We start from the raw sequence: 15,802 nt of genomic DNA on the forward strand, positions 1-15,802 counted from the left end.
GAACCTAAGAGGCATCCCACGGAATGGGAGAAGATCTTTGCAAATGACACTACAGATAAAAGACTAGTATCCAAGATCTACAAAGAACTTCTCAAACTCAATACACGAGAAACAAATAATCAAATCAAAAAATGGGCAGAAGATATGAACAGACACTTTTCCAATGAAGACATGCAAATGGCTAACAGACACAAGAAAAAATCATTGTCCTTGAAGCGGGACTCAAACCCAGGACCCTGGGATCATGATCTGAGCTGAAGGCAGGCACTTAACCGACTGAGCCACCCAGACGTCCCAACTTCTTGCACTTTTGAGAGGGATGCCCCGGACACGGGCCAGTTGAGCAATGGAACCGCAGAGTTGTTCCATGGAGAACAGCGGGGCCAGGTACTGTAGAGAAGCTGTGGAGGCTGCGGATTGATGTTCCCTCCTCTAAAAGATCCCGTGAGAACTCCTAAATGAGTCTCTTCTTTTTACCAGACACCGTACTCCATGGCAAGGACCACAGGAACCTTCTAGAGGTGGAATTGTGGGTTTGAAAGTTTTAAACAATCTACTTTGTGGAATACTGTAGAAAATACTTTTCTAAAATATATCCATGAACTTGGAAAAGAGGAAAAATTAAAGAAACGAGCAAAATTCTCTATTAAATTCTGGTGATGTACAATCATTCTCTATATTCTTATGAACTGTGTGCGTAATATGACACTGACTTCTCTTTTAATCTACATAATAATATTGAATCTCTTGACATAACTGCGGGGTCCACATTGTGTTTCCCTCTTTACAGATGAGAAAGCTGAGCCCTACATCCCAGGCGTGGCTGGGGCCAAAACTCCTGTGTGACCTACACTGCCCTTGTGATTTCCTCAAATGTCCACAGGACCCTATGAGGGAAGGTCCTCTGCTCAATCCCTGGATAGGAGGCCTGAGGATTGGGGAGCTTATTGCCCCATCCTGCCATCTTTTCATTTCCTGGAACCCTCTCCAAATTCACCTAACACAAACCCAAATCCCATAATACTTAATTCCTAATACCCTCTTATTGAGACACCCCATGGGTCTCTGGTGTGCATTTTCCCTAACTGTAATGAGAGAAATGCCCAGAGGCAGCCTCTCCGTTCATTTCCCTGGGTCCTGGCATCTTCTGCTTATGGAAAGATGAGGCTGTGGAATTCATGTGGGCTTAGTTCCACGAAAAGGCATTATTTCCTGTACGTTGCTTCTTTTCCTGCCTATTATGAACAAAGGCATCAAGTTCATGGACGCCTCCAAAGAGGTGCACTTCTCACAAAGGTTGCTAGTCGGATGGGTGGTGGGCCTCCCTTCATGTCCCCTATCAGGGCCCAGGAGCCTCTGTGGGGAAGGAGTCCCAGAAGCAGCTGCAAGTCTCCAGGGGGAGTGGCCTGATGATGCCCTTTTCCACTCTTCGTCTCCAACTAGCTTGTGTGCCTTCACTCAGAATACCTCTGGATCCTGTGTTACTCTCTGCTCCCAATACTTTGTTCCAGAATTTATCTCTGACTAATCAGATACCCTGGGGTCCCCGTCTGTGGTCCCTAAACCCAAAGTACTGCATAACTGCTGATCTTCCTAAATATGGATTCCATTGATCCTATTTGACTGCTCATAAAGCCTTAATGGCATCATACCCTTAATGATCTCAGAAGTCTCCTGCATTTACAGTGCCTTGACATCCCACTGTACTGTGATTCTTGTGCTGGAAAAAAAACAGTGGTTGGCTGTGAACACTTCACCCTCTGTGGCCATATCCAAAAGCAGAAACTTCAGACCTAGAGCAGACAAGATTGGACACTGCCTCCACCCCTCCAGAATAGAATAAAGTGGGAAGAAGTGATGCCTGGCTGCTCTTAGTGCCCTAGCCTGCATCAGAAAAGGTGGTGGTGAGGTAGTGGTAGGAGGACACACCTCTAACCAAGTATCTCTTAGGTCAGGCAAGGCTTTGATCTCACCCAGACTTCCTAAAAGATTGTGTAAGATCACAAAGAAGCAAATACGTAATAATCCTGCAATTGCTCCTAAGCCAGGATGGTCTCAGCCCCCTGGAGTGTGCAATCAGTTACCTCTGAGTCATGTCTGCTCCCCTGGGAGCCCCCACTCTTCACCAGTCAGGCTGGACTCCCTATCCCTTCCCTCTCATCCAGCCTCCATTAGTCCTGCCCACTGTGTCAGGCCCAGCTCATCTTTGGGGAGTCTCTGGGTGACTCCAGTGAGTCCTTCCTCCTCTTTACACATTAAGGAGGTTCTACAGAGGTTACCATAAGTTCCACAAGGACCTGGACCCTGTGAAACCACTACCATGACCTCTGCAGCCCCTGGGCCACCGAAGGTGTGAAGAGTGACAGATGCTCAGTGAACGCCCATGGGACAGTGTAGGACATGCAGGGCAAGGAACTTACCCTGGGGTGGCTCAGGCATTGAGTCCCAGGAAGAGCTCCTGACCCGCATTCCAGCGTCCCTCCCAGTAGATCCCCAGTCACCTCGTCCTGGGCGTCAAGGTCTTCCCAGAAGCCCAGGTCATGTGCAGTCCTGATGCGCACATAGAGGGTACCGACTGAGGACAGGAAAAGCAGAATTGTTCCACGGAAAGGATAAGGACTTTGCCCCATCGCAGCTCCACAATGCTGCACGTCACAGAGATGGCACTGAAATACCTATGTAAAATAGATAAGTACATGTGGTTCTCGTCTTACATTCACATACGCTCACTAAAACATGGTAATGCTATTGAGGTTGAGAAACAACATCCTTGTTACAGACTGGAACAGTTGGGATGGGAAGGAAGCCAACACTGGCATTGTGGGGGATGTACCAAATACCATGTTGGAATCATTACAAAGATTTCTTCTTGAACTCTTCACAATGCTCCCCTGAGGCAGGAGTCAGATTTCTTTTTAAACCTCAAGAAGGTGAGGCTGAGGGAAGTTAAGTAGATTCCTTAGGCTCCCTCAGCCACTAAGAGACAAAACCATTATCATCTCTCTTGCTTGCCTAACTCCAGAGCCCAAGTTTGGAACCAGAAATGCAACCTTCCCTTTAGATGCACGATTTGGGCAAATGGAAATGACAGGTACTACTGGTGAATGTACAGCCACTCTGGAGAGCAATATGGTAACTCTTAGTACCTATGTAGTAAAGCTGAGTGTGATCCTACATAATGATTCAGCAATTGCACAACCTTGGTACGCAACGTGAAAAAATAGTTGACGGGTGAGCACAAGGAAACAAATAAAAAGAATATTCTTTGATACACTGTGATAATAAATCTTCGGGGGAAATGTTCAATAATAGAACACCAAAAAAGATGCTTTGCGGTATAATCATTGGAATCATGCATAGTGGTGAAGCATCAATGAAATATAACTACAGGAATCAGCACATAGAGCATCTCAGAAGCATAAGGTGGTGTAACAATAGTAAGGAGTACAAGTACACCGATATTATGAGATCCATTCTGATTAGAGATGCAGTCACTGGTAATGAAAGTATAAAGAAAACCATGAGAATAAAAAAAAACCCAATTTCAGTAGAGTGTTTACCTCTGGGGAATGGGAAAGTACAAAGGAGTAGACAGTGGGATTCTAACGTAAGTGGAGTTACAAATTTCCCTCTTAAAGTATTTTAGCTGCATTGCATATGTCCTGATATGTCGTGTTTTTATTTTGTCATTCCTCTCAAACTGCACATGGAACACTCTCCAGAATAGACCATATGTCACAGTATGAGCCTCAAAACTTTTAAAAGATCAAAACATACAAAGTATCTTTTCTAACCACAATGGCATGACACTAGAAATCAATAACACAATGGAAACTAGAAAATTCACAAACAGGTGAAAATTAAACAATGCCATTTTAAACTATCAATGGGTAAAACAAATTACAAAATAAATTAGAAAATACTTTGAAAAAATGAAAATGAAAACACAACATACCACAACACCTTATGGGATGGAGTGAAAACAGTACCCAGAGGGAAATTTATAGCTATAAATGTTTACATTAAAAGCAAAAAAGATTTCAAATCAGTAACATACTTTTACACCTTAAGGAAATAGGAAGAAAAGAGCAAACTAAATCTAAACATAGTAGAGGGAAGAAATAGTAAATATTAAAACAGAGATAAGTGAATAGAGGATACAGAAACAATACAATTGACAAACCCAAAAACTGGTTCTTTGGAAAGATCAACAAATTGACAAATCTTTGGCTAGAATGACAAAAGAGAGAAGCTTTGAACAACTGAAATCAATAATGAACGTGGGGACATTACCACTGACCTTCCAGAAATAAAAAAAAAAAGTATTATAAAAGAATACTATGAACAATGATATGACAAGTTATATAACCTAGGTGAAATGAGAAAATTCCTAGAAAAACACAAATGACCACAACTGACTCAAAAAGAAAAGAAAAGAAAAGCTCAACAGATTTGTAACAAGTAAATAAATTGAATCGGTTATCAAAAACTTCCCAACAAAGAAAAGCCTAGGACCAGATAACTTCATTGGTGATTATTACCAAACATTAAAAAAATAATCAACACCAATCTTTCTCAAACTCTTCCAAAAAAAAAAAAAAGAGGACGAGAGAATACTTCCTAACTTATTCTATAAGGCCAGCATTCCTCTGACACCATAAAAAAAAAAAACAGACCAATGTCACTGATTAATAAAGATGCAAAAATCCTGAAAGACACAGTAGCTAACTAAATCCAACAGCATGGTGAGAGGATTATACAATATGATCAAGTGACATCTATCTCATGAATGAACGGTAGTTCAACATAAGAAAATCAATAAATGTACTACACCACATTAATAGAAAAAAGGGAAAAAACACACACAATCATCTCAATTGAGGCAGTAAAAGCATTTGACAAAATGGGACACACATTCAAGATAAAAGCACTCAGAAAACTCGGACTAGAAGGGCACTTCCCCAACATGATAAAGGACATTTATAGAAAACTCAAAGCTAACATGATACTCGGTAGTGAGCAACTGAAAATTTTCCACCTAAGATAATGACATGACAAGGATGCCCGCTTTCACCACTGCTATTCAACATAGTACTGAAAGTTCTAGTCAGAGCAGTTAGGCAAATAAAGAATTAAAAGACATCTAAATTGGAAAGGAAGACTTACAACTATTTATACTAACAGGTCGTATATACAAAATCCTTAAGAATCCACACACACACACACACACACACAAAAACTACTATAGCTAATAAACCAATTCAACAAAGTTTCAGAGTATAAGATCAACACACAAAAATCAGTTGTATTTCTATACTCGAGCAATGAGCAATTTGAAGAAGAAATTAAGAAAACAATTTCATTTACAATAGCAGTCAAAGAAATAAAGTACCCAGAAATACATTTAACCAAGGAGGTGAAAGATATGTACAATGAAAACTACAAAACATTGCTGAAAAAGATCAAAGAAGACCTAAATAAATGGGAAGGCATTCTTTCCTTGTTTATGGTTAGAAAACATGCTATTGTTAAGACAGCATTATTACTCAAAGCAGTCTTCAGATTTGACACAATCCCAAAAGATATAAAAACATAAGTTCACACAACTACTTGTACACAAATGTTCATTGCAGCATTATTTATAATAGGAAAACGTGGGAAAAAAGCAAACGGATGAACAAAATGCAGTACATTCATTCAATAGGGTATTATTTGGCAATTACAAAATGAAGTACTGTTGTAAGCTACAACATGGGTGAATTTCAAAATAATTATGCTTAGTAATATAAGCCAGACCCCTGCCCAAACAAAGAATATTTACTATATGATCCTTTTCTATGACATTCTGGAAAATATTAAAATATGGGGACAAAAATCAAATCAGAGATTGTCAGAGACTGGTGGAAGGAGGGAGGAGATTGAACTTTACCAGATGATAATAAATGTTCCTATCTCCATTGTGGTGGAGGATGCTAACCAATTGTATATTTTGTCAAACTTATAGAACTGAACACCTAAGAAGAGCCAGAGTGACTATATGCAAAGTATACTTCAATAACTTGAGCTGAAAAAAAAAGACCACATTTAAGACCAGTTCTGAGTTGAAGAGGCTGGTAGAACACTTAGAGAAGAATACTTGTCAGAAACCACAGGAAACATTTAAAAACAATTAGGACAGCAATTGTTAACATTCAGTTATTTTCCTTCCCCTCTATGCAAACTTTTTGATTTTAAAATAAAGTGAGCAAATTATTTAAAAAATTTAATGATAATGGCTAACATAATAGTAAGTTAATGTATAATTTCCAAAGGAGTAGAATTAAACCAAGGATTTTAAAGGGCAAAAAGCCTAAAAGAATCCATAAGATTCCAAGAAACTAGGAAAAAGAGGAGCACAGAAAAAGCAAGAAAATAGGACAAAATCAAATGGTATAAATAACTCCAAATACACAAGAAATCATAGTAAATATAAATAAACTAACCCAGTCACTTGTTAAAAGACAATATTTGATTGATTTGCGAGAGATGCCTAAAATATAATGGTACAGAAAGAAAAAATAATCCCAGATATATGGAGTTCACAAGATTTACTATTGAAAAATAACAGCATCGAAATGTTGAAAGTAAAAGGACAGAAAAAGATATGTCAGGCAAACACTGAACAAAGAAACTTGATGTAGCTATATTATTGCCACAAGAAAAAAACAGTCTTTAAGGCAAAAAGCATTATTAAAGATAATGAGGGTCAGTACAGAATGATGAAAGGTGTAATTCTCCTGGAAGGTATCACAGTTATATGCTTTTATGCTATCTAATAACACAGCTTCAACACCGACAAAGCAAAAATCGACAAATTACAAAGAGAAATTGACAAATCTACCATTACAGTGAGAGTTCTTAACATTCCTCTCCCAGTAATTGATATATCAAGCAAGTAAAAAATCAGTAAAGGTATAGAAGACTTGAAAAATGAAATTAACATCTTGATCTAGTGGACATAGGATTCTACACCAACATTTAGAGAAATCAAATTCTTTTCAAGCATTTTGTAAATGAAACATTTATAAAAATTGACATACTAGCCCGTAAAATAAATGTCAAAAAATTTACAAGCTGGATTAAGAAGTTGTGGTCCATATATACAATGGAATATTACTCAGCTATCAGAAAGAACGAGTTCTCAACACATGCTGCAACATGGACGGCACTGGAGGAGATAATGCTAAGTGAAATAAGTCAAGCAGAGAAAGACAATTATCATAGGATTTCTCTCATCTATGGAACATAAGAACTAGGAAGATCGGTAGGGGAAGAAAGGGATAAAGAAAGGGGGGTAATCAGAAGGGGGAATGAAGCATGAGAGACTATGGACTCTGAGAAACAAACTGAGGGCTTCAGAGGGGAGGGGGGTGGGGGAATGGGATAGACCGGTGATGGGTAGAAAGGAGGGCACGTATCGCATGGTGCACTGGGTGTTATACGCAACTAAAGAATCATCGAACTTTACATCAGAAACCAGGGATGTACTGTATGGTGACTAACATAATATAATAAAAAAACATTAAAATAAAAAAATTTACAAGCTGATTCTAAAGTGTATTGGAAAGAGCAAAAGTGCCAGGAATAGCCAAGATAATTCTGAAGTCAGAAACAAGATAGGGAATCCTGCCCTACCAGACACCATGACCCATTAGAAATCTATAGTAATTAAGACACTGTGATATAGGCACGGGGACAAACAAATAGGTTTGCCACATAAAATACAGAAAGTCCAGTTAAATTGGAATTTCAGATAAACAATGGTATCTATTTGATATGCCAAATCTGGCAACCCTACATATATTGAAGCCATTGGAACACCAGAGAGAGCTCAGAAGAAGAACCATACATATATGGGAACTCAACCTTTTACAAAGGTAGCAGATCAGGTCAGTAGGAAGAGATAAGTTATTTAATATGTGGTATTGGGACAATTGTTTATTTATATGAAAAATACGGTAAAATTGCTTCTGTATCTCACACCAATGAAAATTCAGTCCCAGATGGATTAAAGACTAAAGCTAAAAAAAAAATCTTGAAACACATAGAGGTAAATATAGGAATTAACTTTTTGACACTGGGGTAGGAAAACTTTCTAAAACAAGACACAAAAAGTATAAACCATAAATGAAATGACTGATAATTAAATTACAATGAAATTAAAACTCGTGTATCAAAACATGCATTTTAAAATGCATGAAAACCTAAGTCTCAAAGTAGAAAAACGTATCTGCAACCAATATAATGAACAAAACAGTATCCAGAATTCATAAAGAATATGTAATCTATTATATGAATCAATAAGAAAAGGACACCACACAGTCTATGAAAGTTTCTAGAAGATTCAGATACCTTGACTGTTTTCAGTTTTGGGTGTCCTCTGCTCTTCATCCTGTAGGTCTGGTCAGGGATGGACTTCTAGCAGCCCCTTAGACTGAAAAGGGATGGAATGTGAGGCAGTGTGAAGCTTTTTTCTGAATGGCTGCTATCTGTAATAGAAATGCCTTCATATGGGTCAGAGGCAACATGATGCCCACTTTTCTCTTGTAAGCAAGAAATAGTTTTTCAGAGTCCTTGTAAAAACAGAATCAGCCAAATGCTTTGATCTACAGGCCCACAGAAGAGATACACAACATTATACAACAAGGTCTTGGTAAGTGATGGATATTTTCAGATTTTTACTTTATATGCTCATTTATTTTTTGAATTGTTAAAGGCACATAGGGTGATCAATATTCTTTTATAATGCACACAATATAAACATTAAAAATGGCCTTCTTTTGTATTTTGAAGCTCTCTCATTTGTCTTTCTCCTGGAATATTCTGCGCCCTTCTCCTTTCTGAAAGTGCATTTTGTGACATGTCTCATTTAAGCACATTTATCCTCTTGGTCCCTACATTTTTAAGAGGAGAAAATCAGTGTTCCATGTCCACGCACATTGGGAATTTTACATTTTACTCACAAACAAACAATAATAAATAATCTTATACAAGGATCATTTCTATAGGGTAGTACTTAGCAATCCAGAGTGATCAGGAAATATAGAGACAGGGAAACAATAATCTAATTTTACTTTACACATGTCTGTATTGTCGACATTAAAAGGGTAATATTTTTATTATTAAAATAATGGTATTAAAAGGAAACGAATAAAAATTCTAAACTTCTGAATGGCTTTGCTTGCATCCTCCCTCGGCTTTCTTTTTTTTTTTTTTCAACTAGAATTTTAGAGCTCAACCAAAACAACTTATTTTCTACCTTTTAGTAATCTTTCCATGTATATCATAGGCAAGCCCTTACCAGGTTTTGCTTGACTTACTTCCAACACTCTGGCACTTTCCTCTTGTTTCTGTATGTACGTGCTCTGCATTAAGAAAGCTCCATAAATGGTAATGTGGATTCCATTAAGTAGAAGAATGAAGGAATAAATCCCATTACTTAGTCATGTGACTGTAGGCATCTTTCAAAGAGAACACCCTCCACCCTTTACCATTTCATCCCACCCCAAGCAATCCTGGCTCCTAATCAGAAGGTATTAGTGACTGTTTCTAAATTGTTCTGTAAGTAACAGATTAGAGTGAGGCAGAGTCATGTAAGACTGAGTGTCAGGAAAGTCAGAATTCTTTTTTTTTTTTTAAAGATTTTATTTATTTATTTGACAGAGATAGAGACAGCCAGCGAGAGAGGGAACACAAGCAGGGGGAGTGGGGGAGGAAGAAGCAGGCTCATAGCGGAGGAGCCTGATGTGGGGCTCGATCCCATAACGCCGGGATCACGCCCTGAGCCGAAGGCAGACGCTTAACCGCTGTGCCACCCAGGCGCCCCAGGAAAGTCAGAATTCTAAATAATAAAATGTGAATGGGTTAAAGTGATCCTAACGACAGAATCCTCTTTTTAATACCTATAGCTGAGGAAAAGATGGCACACAGATAAGCAGTGACTTGTCCAAGGTCATAGAACCACTATGCAGGACACAAAGGACTAACTCCTAGCTATCAGAAAGGAATACAAATATTTCTACTGTACCACACAATAAGGCAATAAGAGGAGAAAACAATACCTGATTTGTCTTATTTGTATTATGTCAAGAACATGGAGTCTGACTGATACCAGAAAAAGATAGCCTCTAATCACAATTTTTGCACAGAATGGATGATCAACCCTACACAGGCTGTTGCATTTCATCCATTCTAAAATACCCACTTGTTTCACTTTTTAACACTTCAATCACTGGTGTCTTAGCATTACTACAGCAAGCATTTTATTTTTCTTGGTAATATCTAAAGTAGCATGCCTTAAAAGTGATGGCATCTTATATTCAATGAAATACAGCTCTTTACCTATTGGAGCCTCAGTTTCTTCATCTAGAATATAGAGCTGAAAAATCAAACTGTCATGAGGATTAAGGGAGGTAAAACTGTGTACAGCAACAATCCCAGCTCCAGGCACAGAACAGGTGCCCAGAGTCCCTTGGGTTCCCCAGGGTGTGGGGAGGCAGGGAGTAGGGGCATGGACCATGGAACCCATCATCTGACCCTTGTACTTTCTCCCAGTGAATCAGCTCCTTAAATCTACACCCTCCTTCCCAATCCAGCTTAAAATGCATGGTGCATCACTTCAACTGTTTCCCTTCAGTGATCCCCCACTCTTTTGTCCCTTGGTCCTTCTGCCTCAACCATGGGGCAAACCCCTGCAATATATAACTGTGAAGATTGCCCTGCAGGAAAAAAATTCCTGCAAAAGGAATTACTGGGTCAAGGTTTATGCATAAACCCTTTTTTAACTTACTGGATGACTGTGGGGGAAGGAGAAGCTCTCACCCATTGTTGATGGGAGCGGAAATCAGTACTGAACATTTTAAATCTGCATTTGACAATGCCATATGCTTTCGTTGAAAATTTTTACTCTCCGGAATTTATCCTATGGAAAATCTTACACAAGTTCTAAAAATATATGTACAATCACCATGATTGTACCATTGTTTCAAATAGGAAATTCTTGAAACAAGTTTTGCTGTAGGATAAATTCCTCAGGGCAGAATGGCTGGATCAAGGCTTCTCAGATATAAAATATTTAATCTGCGGGGCCTGGGTGGCTCAGTCAGTTAGGCATAGGACTCTTGATTTCAACTAAGGTCATCATCTCAGGGTTGTGAGATCGAGCCCCAAGTTGGGCTCCCTTCTCAGTGGGGAGTCCCCTCAGGATTCTCTCTTCCCCTCTCCCTCTGCCCCTCACCCCACGTGCACGCTCTCTCTCATTCTCTCTCTCTCAAATAAATAAATCTTTAAAAATATTCAATTAAAAAGAAGAAAAATCACTTGAAAAAATTAATAATTACCATTAATTCTTCCGCCACTAGTCAGAAATAACCATCTTTTTATTTTCTATTACTGGCATATTATAATATTCACGGAAATAGTTACCGAGGGAGAGTGCCTACTATGGCACTGCTTGACAGCTAACATACATAATTTTGCATGATGAATATCATCACTACACTTAAAGATATGCAAACTGAGGTTCAGAGTGGTGAAAAAGCTTGCAGGAGTAAGTAACAGAGTTGGAATGGGATCCCAGGTGTACTTCAGAATAAAACACAGCACGTTAATCTATATTTTGATATTCCATCAAATTACTTCAACAACCCTGTGAAGAAAGGGTTACTTTCCTCTTTTTCAGAATGAGGAAACTGAAGCACAGAAGGGTTAAGTATCTTACCTTTGGGTCACTCCTTAGTAATGTGCAGAACTCAGATAAGAACACAAAGTGTGTATGACCACAAAGCCTTTTTCTCTTTTCAACTCGTCACACTGCCTTGTGTTCTTTAACTATAAAAGTGTTCATGAGCTTTGTTTCTGACTATGAAAGTAATTCATGTTCATTTAGGATATTATCAAAAGCACAGGCAACTATATGAAGATACAAATAACCTCCAATCTCACTCTCATTGATGAACAGTGTTCATGGTTTGCTGCATCCCCTTGCAGTCAGAAACATCCACATTTATGCACATACATGTCAGCTACACATACCTTTTATGTGACTAGAGCCACATCAGATGGATATATGGTATTGTGTACTGATTTTTTGACCTTCACATTATATCATTTGGCATGAGGATAAGATCTCTATTTCCTTTGTAGGAATTTACCAATGATCCAGCACCAATTCTTATTGATTATGAATTCTCAAGCAATCGGAAACAGCGCATTTATCAAATACTCAATGTTTCCATGCACTTGGTGCTACTGATTATTTTTCTATTCTGTCTCATTAACATACATGTCAGTTCTTGCACCAGGATTGGACTGTTTTAATACTGCATCTTTATAGAACCTTGCCATCTAAGGTAATACTCTATACCCCTTCCCAGGCACAAGCCCCTTATCGTTCCTCTGACTGGCTTGAGAAAGCTAATAATAAAGGAACATAAAGATAACATTTATTGAGCACTTGGTGCCAGACATTTCACTAAATGTTTTACATGTGTTTTTTTCATTTAATTTTCATTACAACTTAATTTGTGGGTCATTGCTGTTATAACAGCCATTTGAAAGATTTTTTAATGGGGCTCAAATAAATTAAGGGATTTGCCAAAGGTCATGCAACCAGAAAATGGTAGCACCCAACACCCAAACCCTTAACCATAGTCATATTGCGTGTGACTCCACATTAAAGGTGAGGCCAGCACAGGGGAAATGACTCATCCAAGGTCCTGAGGTTCATTATCGTGCTTGGTTCGCCCCTACTGTCTCCTCTTTCCAGGGCTCAGGGAAAACGGTTTCTTTGGAAGTTCAAATAGAAAGTGAAGTAACAGGGACAGGAAATCACATGGAATAAGAGGAAATAGTGCAATGGCTGCCTTCCCTTTCCCAACTTCCTCAGATAACTCATTCCATAGCACAGAAATGGCACTCAACTTCATACATTATGTATTTAAACATTTCATTTATTCTTGCTACATTTCCGAATAATCTCTCTGACAGTTCTGCTCTTTGCTTTTTGTCAGTTTCTTTTGCGGTACAGAAAAGTCAAGGTGGGCAGCACAAACATTTTTTTAAGTTACGTACTAAATGCCAAACACTTCTTTAAGTTTTCCCATTTTCCCCACACAACTCTGTGGGAGAAGCATCAAATTCTTCCCATTTTACAGCAGAGGAATTCAGGTTCACAGAGCGTAAATTTTCTAGAGGCATGCATAGATCTTGTAAGAGGCAGGAATGGAGGTTCCAGCTCTTGCTCTCTCTCCCCACAATAGACACAGAGCAGCCTCCCTTCTGGAAGATGGGCTTCTAAGGTTGGAGGAGTGGTTGGATCACACTCCCTTGCCATTGTGGCCCCTTGAGTACTCACTCAACAACCCCTCTGGGAGATGAAGATGACAGAGGAGATGAAATCCCGCCCCTTATGCCAAGGGACCTGGCTGTGGGACCAAATCTGTTGGCTGATCCCTGAGGCAGTGAGTGGAGCTTGTACAGAAGCTCAGCCTTTTAAAGAACTAGGAAGGTGACCTGGGTGATGAAAATAAACATTCATCAAACTCATTCTATATCATAGTAATTTCATGTCTCATTTCATTTAATCCTGAAAACAAACATTCAAGATAGAAATTACTAACCTCTTCATAACCTAGAGCTCAAGTCAATAGATTCAGGTTAGTAATACTGTTAAGTTACAGACCAGGAACTCTAAACCTCGACTTGTCCTAAAACCTGACCTTTTCTCTCTGCTTCCTATGGCCTCATGGGCTTTGAATGCTTTCTCTGTCTAACCTCCCAGTAGACTGACAATTACTCCACCCCAGTGTATTCTTCAAACATTTATAATTAACCATATTGTTTTTTAATAATAAAAATCAGTAAGATTTTAAAACACTTGCATTGCAAGAAGGTAAAACAAAATATGAAATGGAAAGGAAAATCATTCACATATAGTATAGACATTGAGTTAATATTCATGATACATGAGAAGGTGACCATATGGTTTGACATGCTCCCAATTTATGTCTGTTGTTTAACAGTGCAACCTTCACTTTCAAAAGTGCCCAGTTCAAACAATAAATTATACAGTCATCCTCAGTATAAATAATTCTTTTTGACTAGTAAGAGATGGGGAAAGGGTAACTTGTAATTTTCATAAAAAGCAATGTAAGTGCCCAACAAATCAATGAAAAGATAACCCAAACGCAATAAGAAATACAAATAAAAATCCTAAGATTACGGGGCACCTGGGTGGCAGGGGCGCCTGGGTGGCACAGCGGTTAAGCGTCTGCCTTCAGCTCAGGGCGTGATCCCGGCGTTATGGGATCGAGCCCCACATCAGGCTCCTCCGCTATGAGCCTGCTTCTTCCTCTCCCACTCCCCCTGCTTGTGTTCCCTCTCTCGCTGGCTGTCTCTATCTCTGTCGAATAAATAAATAAAATCTTAAAAAAAAAATCTTAAGATTTCATAAGAAAAGATGCAGATTAGCATGTTGTCCTTTTTTTTGCTGAATAGTAGATATGCATAGCTGTATATTTATATTGTGCATATATATATATACTGTGCATGTATTTGTACAAAAGTACTTATATATGCTAGTACCATTATATCGGGATAAAAACATTTGTAGAATATATTAACACTCTATTAAGAACGTTTATCTTAGGAGGGCAAACAGCAGTTTCACCTGTATTTATACATTTCTCTATGATTTAATGTCCTTAATGTACATATATATCAATTTTATAATTCAGAAAAGTAATTGAAATACAATTTTCAAAGCACAAGGAACATTTCGTTATGATCTAGCTCATACAAATAATGTTATAGATCTATTCCCTTAGAACAGCATTCACCATTAGGCAATAAAAAGCAGATTATACACTATGTACAATATGATCGTATTTATTGTGGATAATACACTTATGTGTAGGAGTAAGTACATATTATAAAGCAAATGTGCCTAAAAGATATGACCCAAAATACAAAATATGCGCAAACACGCACACACCACACACCCACCCACCCACACCCACACCCACACACAGATACACACTCCCTCAGAAACACTCACACTAGCAGCTTTCTCTTCATCTGAGACAGGGGTGGAACTTCCTGTCGAGAGCTCAGAGAACTAAACAGTATCTGATTCTGCAGGAAGGCCTGCCTGTGCCATTCAAGCCTCCAGCAAGCCGTGTTTGGCGGGTCAGAACAGAGGCCCCTCCCTCCCCAAACCCTAGTATAGCCTCCTCCCAGAGATATCGAGAGGTGTAGTTCTGACTCTGACCAGCAGGTGGCGATTATCTCAATATGTTACCTTTGCTGCGATAGAAAAGCCTTGATTTCTATAAGAAACACTAGTAATAGTTGTACTCTTTAATAGCAGATATGAAACAGTATGTACACTATGATACAAAATATTTGAAAACTTTTGTATGGATAGGAAAAAATGGAAATAGTGTGTTCTTTTTATTTGCTGGTGACGACTCCCCAATCTGTACCTCTCTTGTTCATTCATTCATTCAGGAAATATTTATTCAGAGAAACATATTATTATCTGAGCTGTGTTACATTTCTATACAAAATTTTCTCAAAGAAAAAGTAATGACTTGGTGGATTATCTGGCTAAATTTCACGTTTAGCTCCTCCCTCTGCTTTTTGTCTATCTACTTGTCCCATCTTGTCAAGCTGGGTTTTTGATTCATGGGTTTGTGGAACTTTGTGGTGACCTTATTAAAAGGGTTTCCATTGAATATAGCTGACTAAGACCTACAAAAACCTT

At 38.6% G+C, this 15,802-nt stretch overlaps 1 long non-coding RNA gene across 1 annotated transcript; it reads right to left on the bottom strand.

Annotated features, from left to right (window-relative positions):
- Window positions 1-1,237: 1,237 nt before the first annotated feature.
- LOC123794079 (uncharacterized) lies at window positions 1,238-15,176 on the bottom strand. The gene is made up of 3 exons (XR_006780126.2): window positions 15,095-15,176; window positions 8,392-8,473; window positions 1,238-2,675 (listed from the first exon to the last, which is right to left on the bottom strand). It is a non-coding gene; the product is annotated as an uncharacterized LOC123794079 (long non-coding RNA).
- Window positions 15,177-15,802: the final 626 nt, after the last annotated feature.

This window comes from Ursus americanus, chromosome X (assembly GCF_024610735.1).
Source record: "Ursus americanus isolate L20-20 chromosome X, mUrsAme1.1.p, whole genome shotgun sequence".
NCBI lineage: Eukaryota > Metazoa > Chordata > Mammalia > Carnivora > Ursidae > Ursus > Ursus americanus.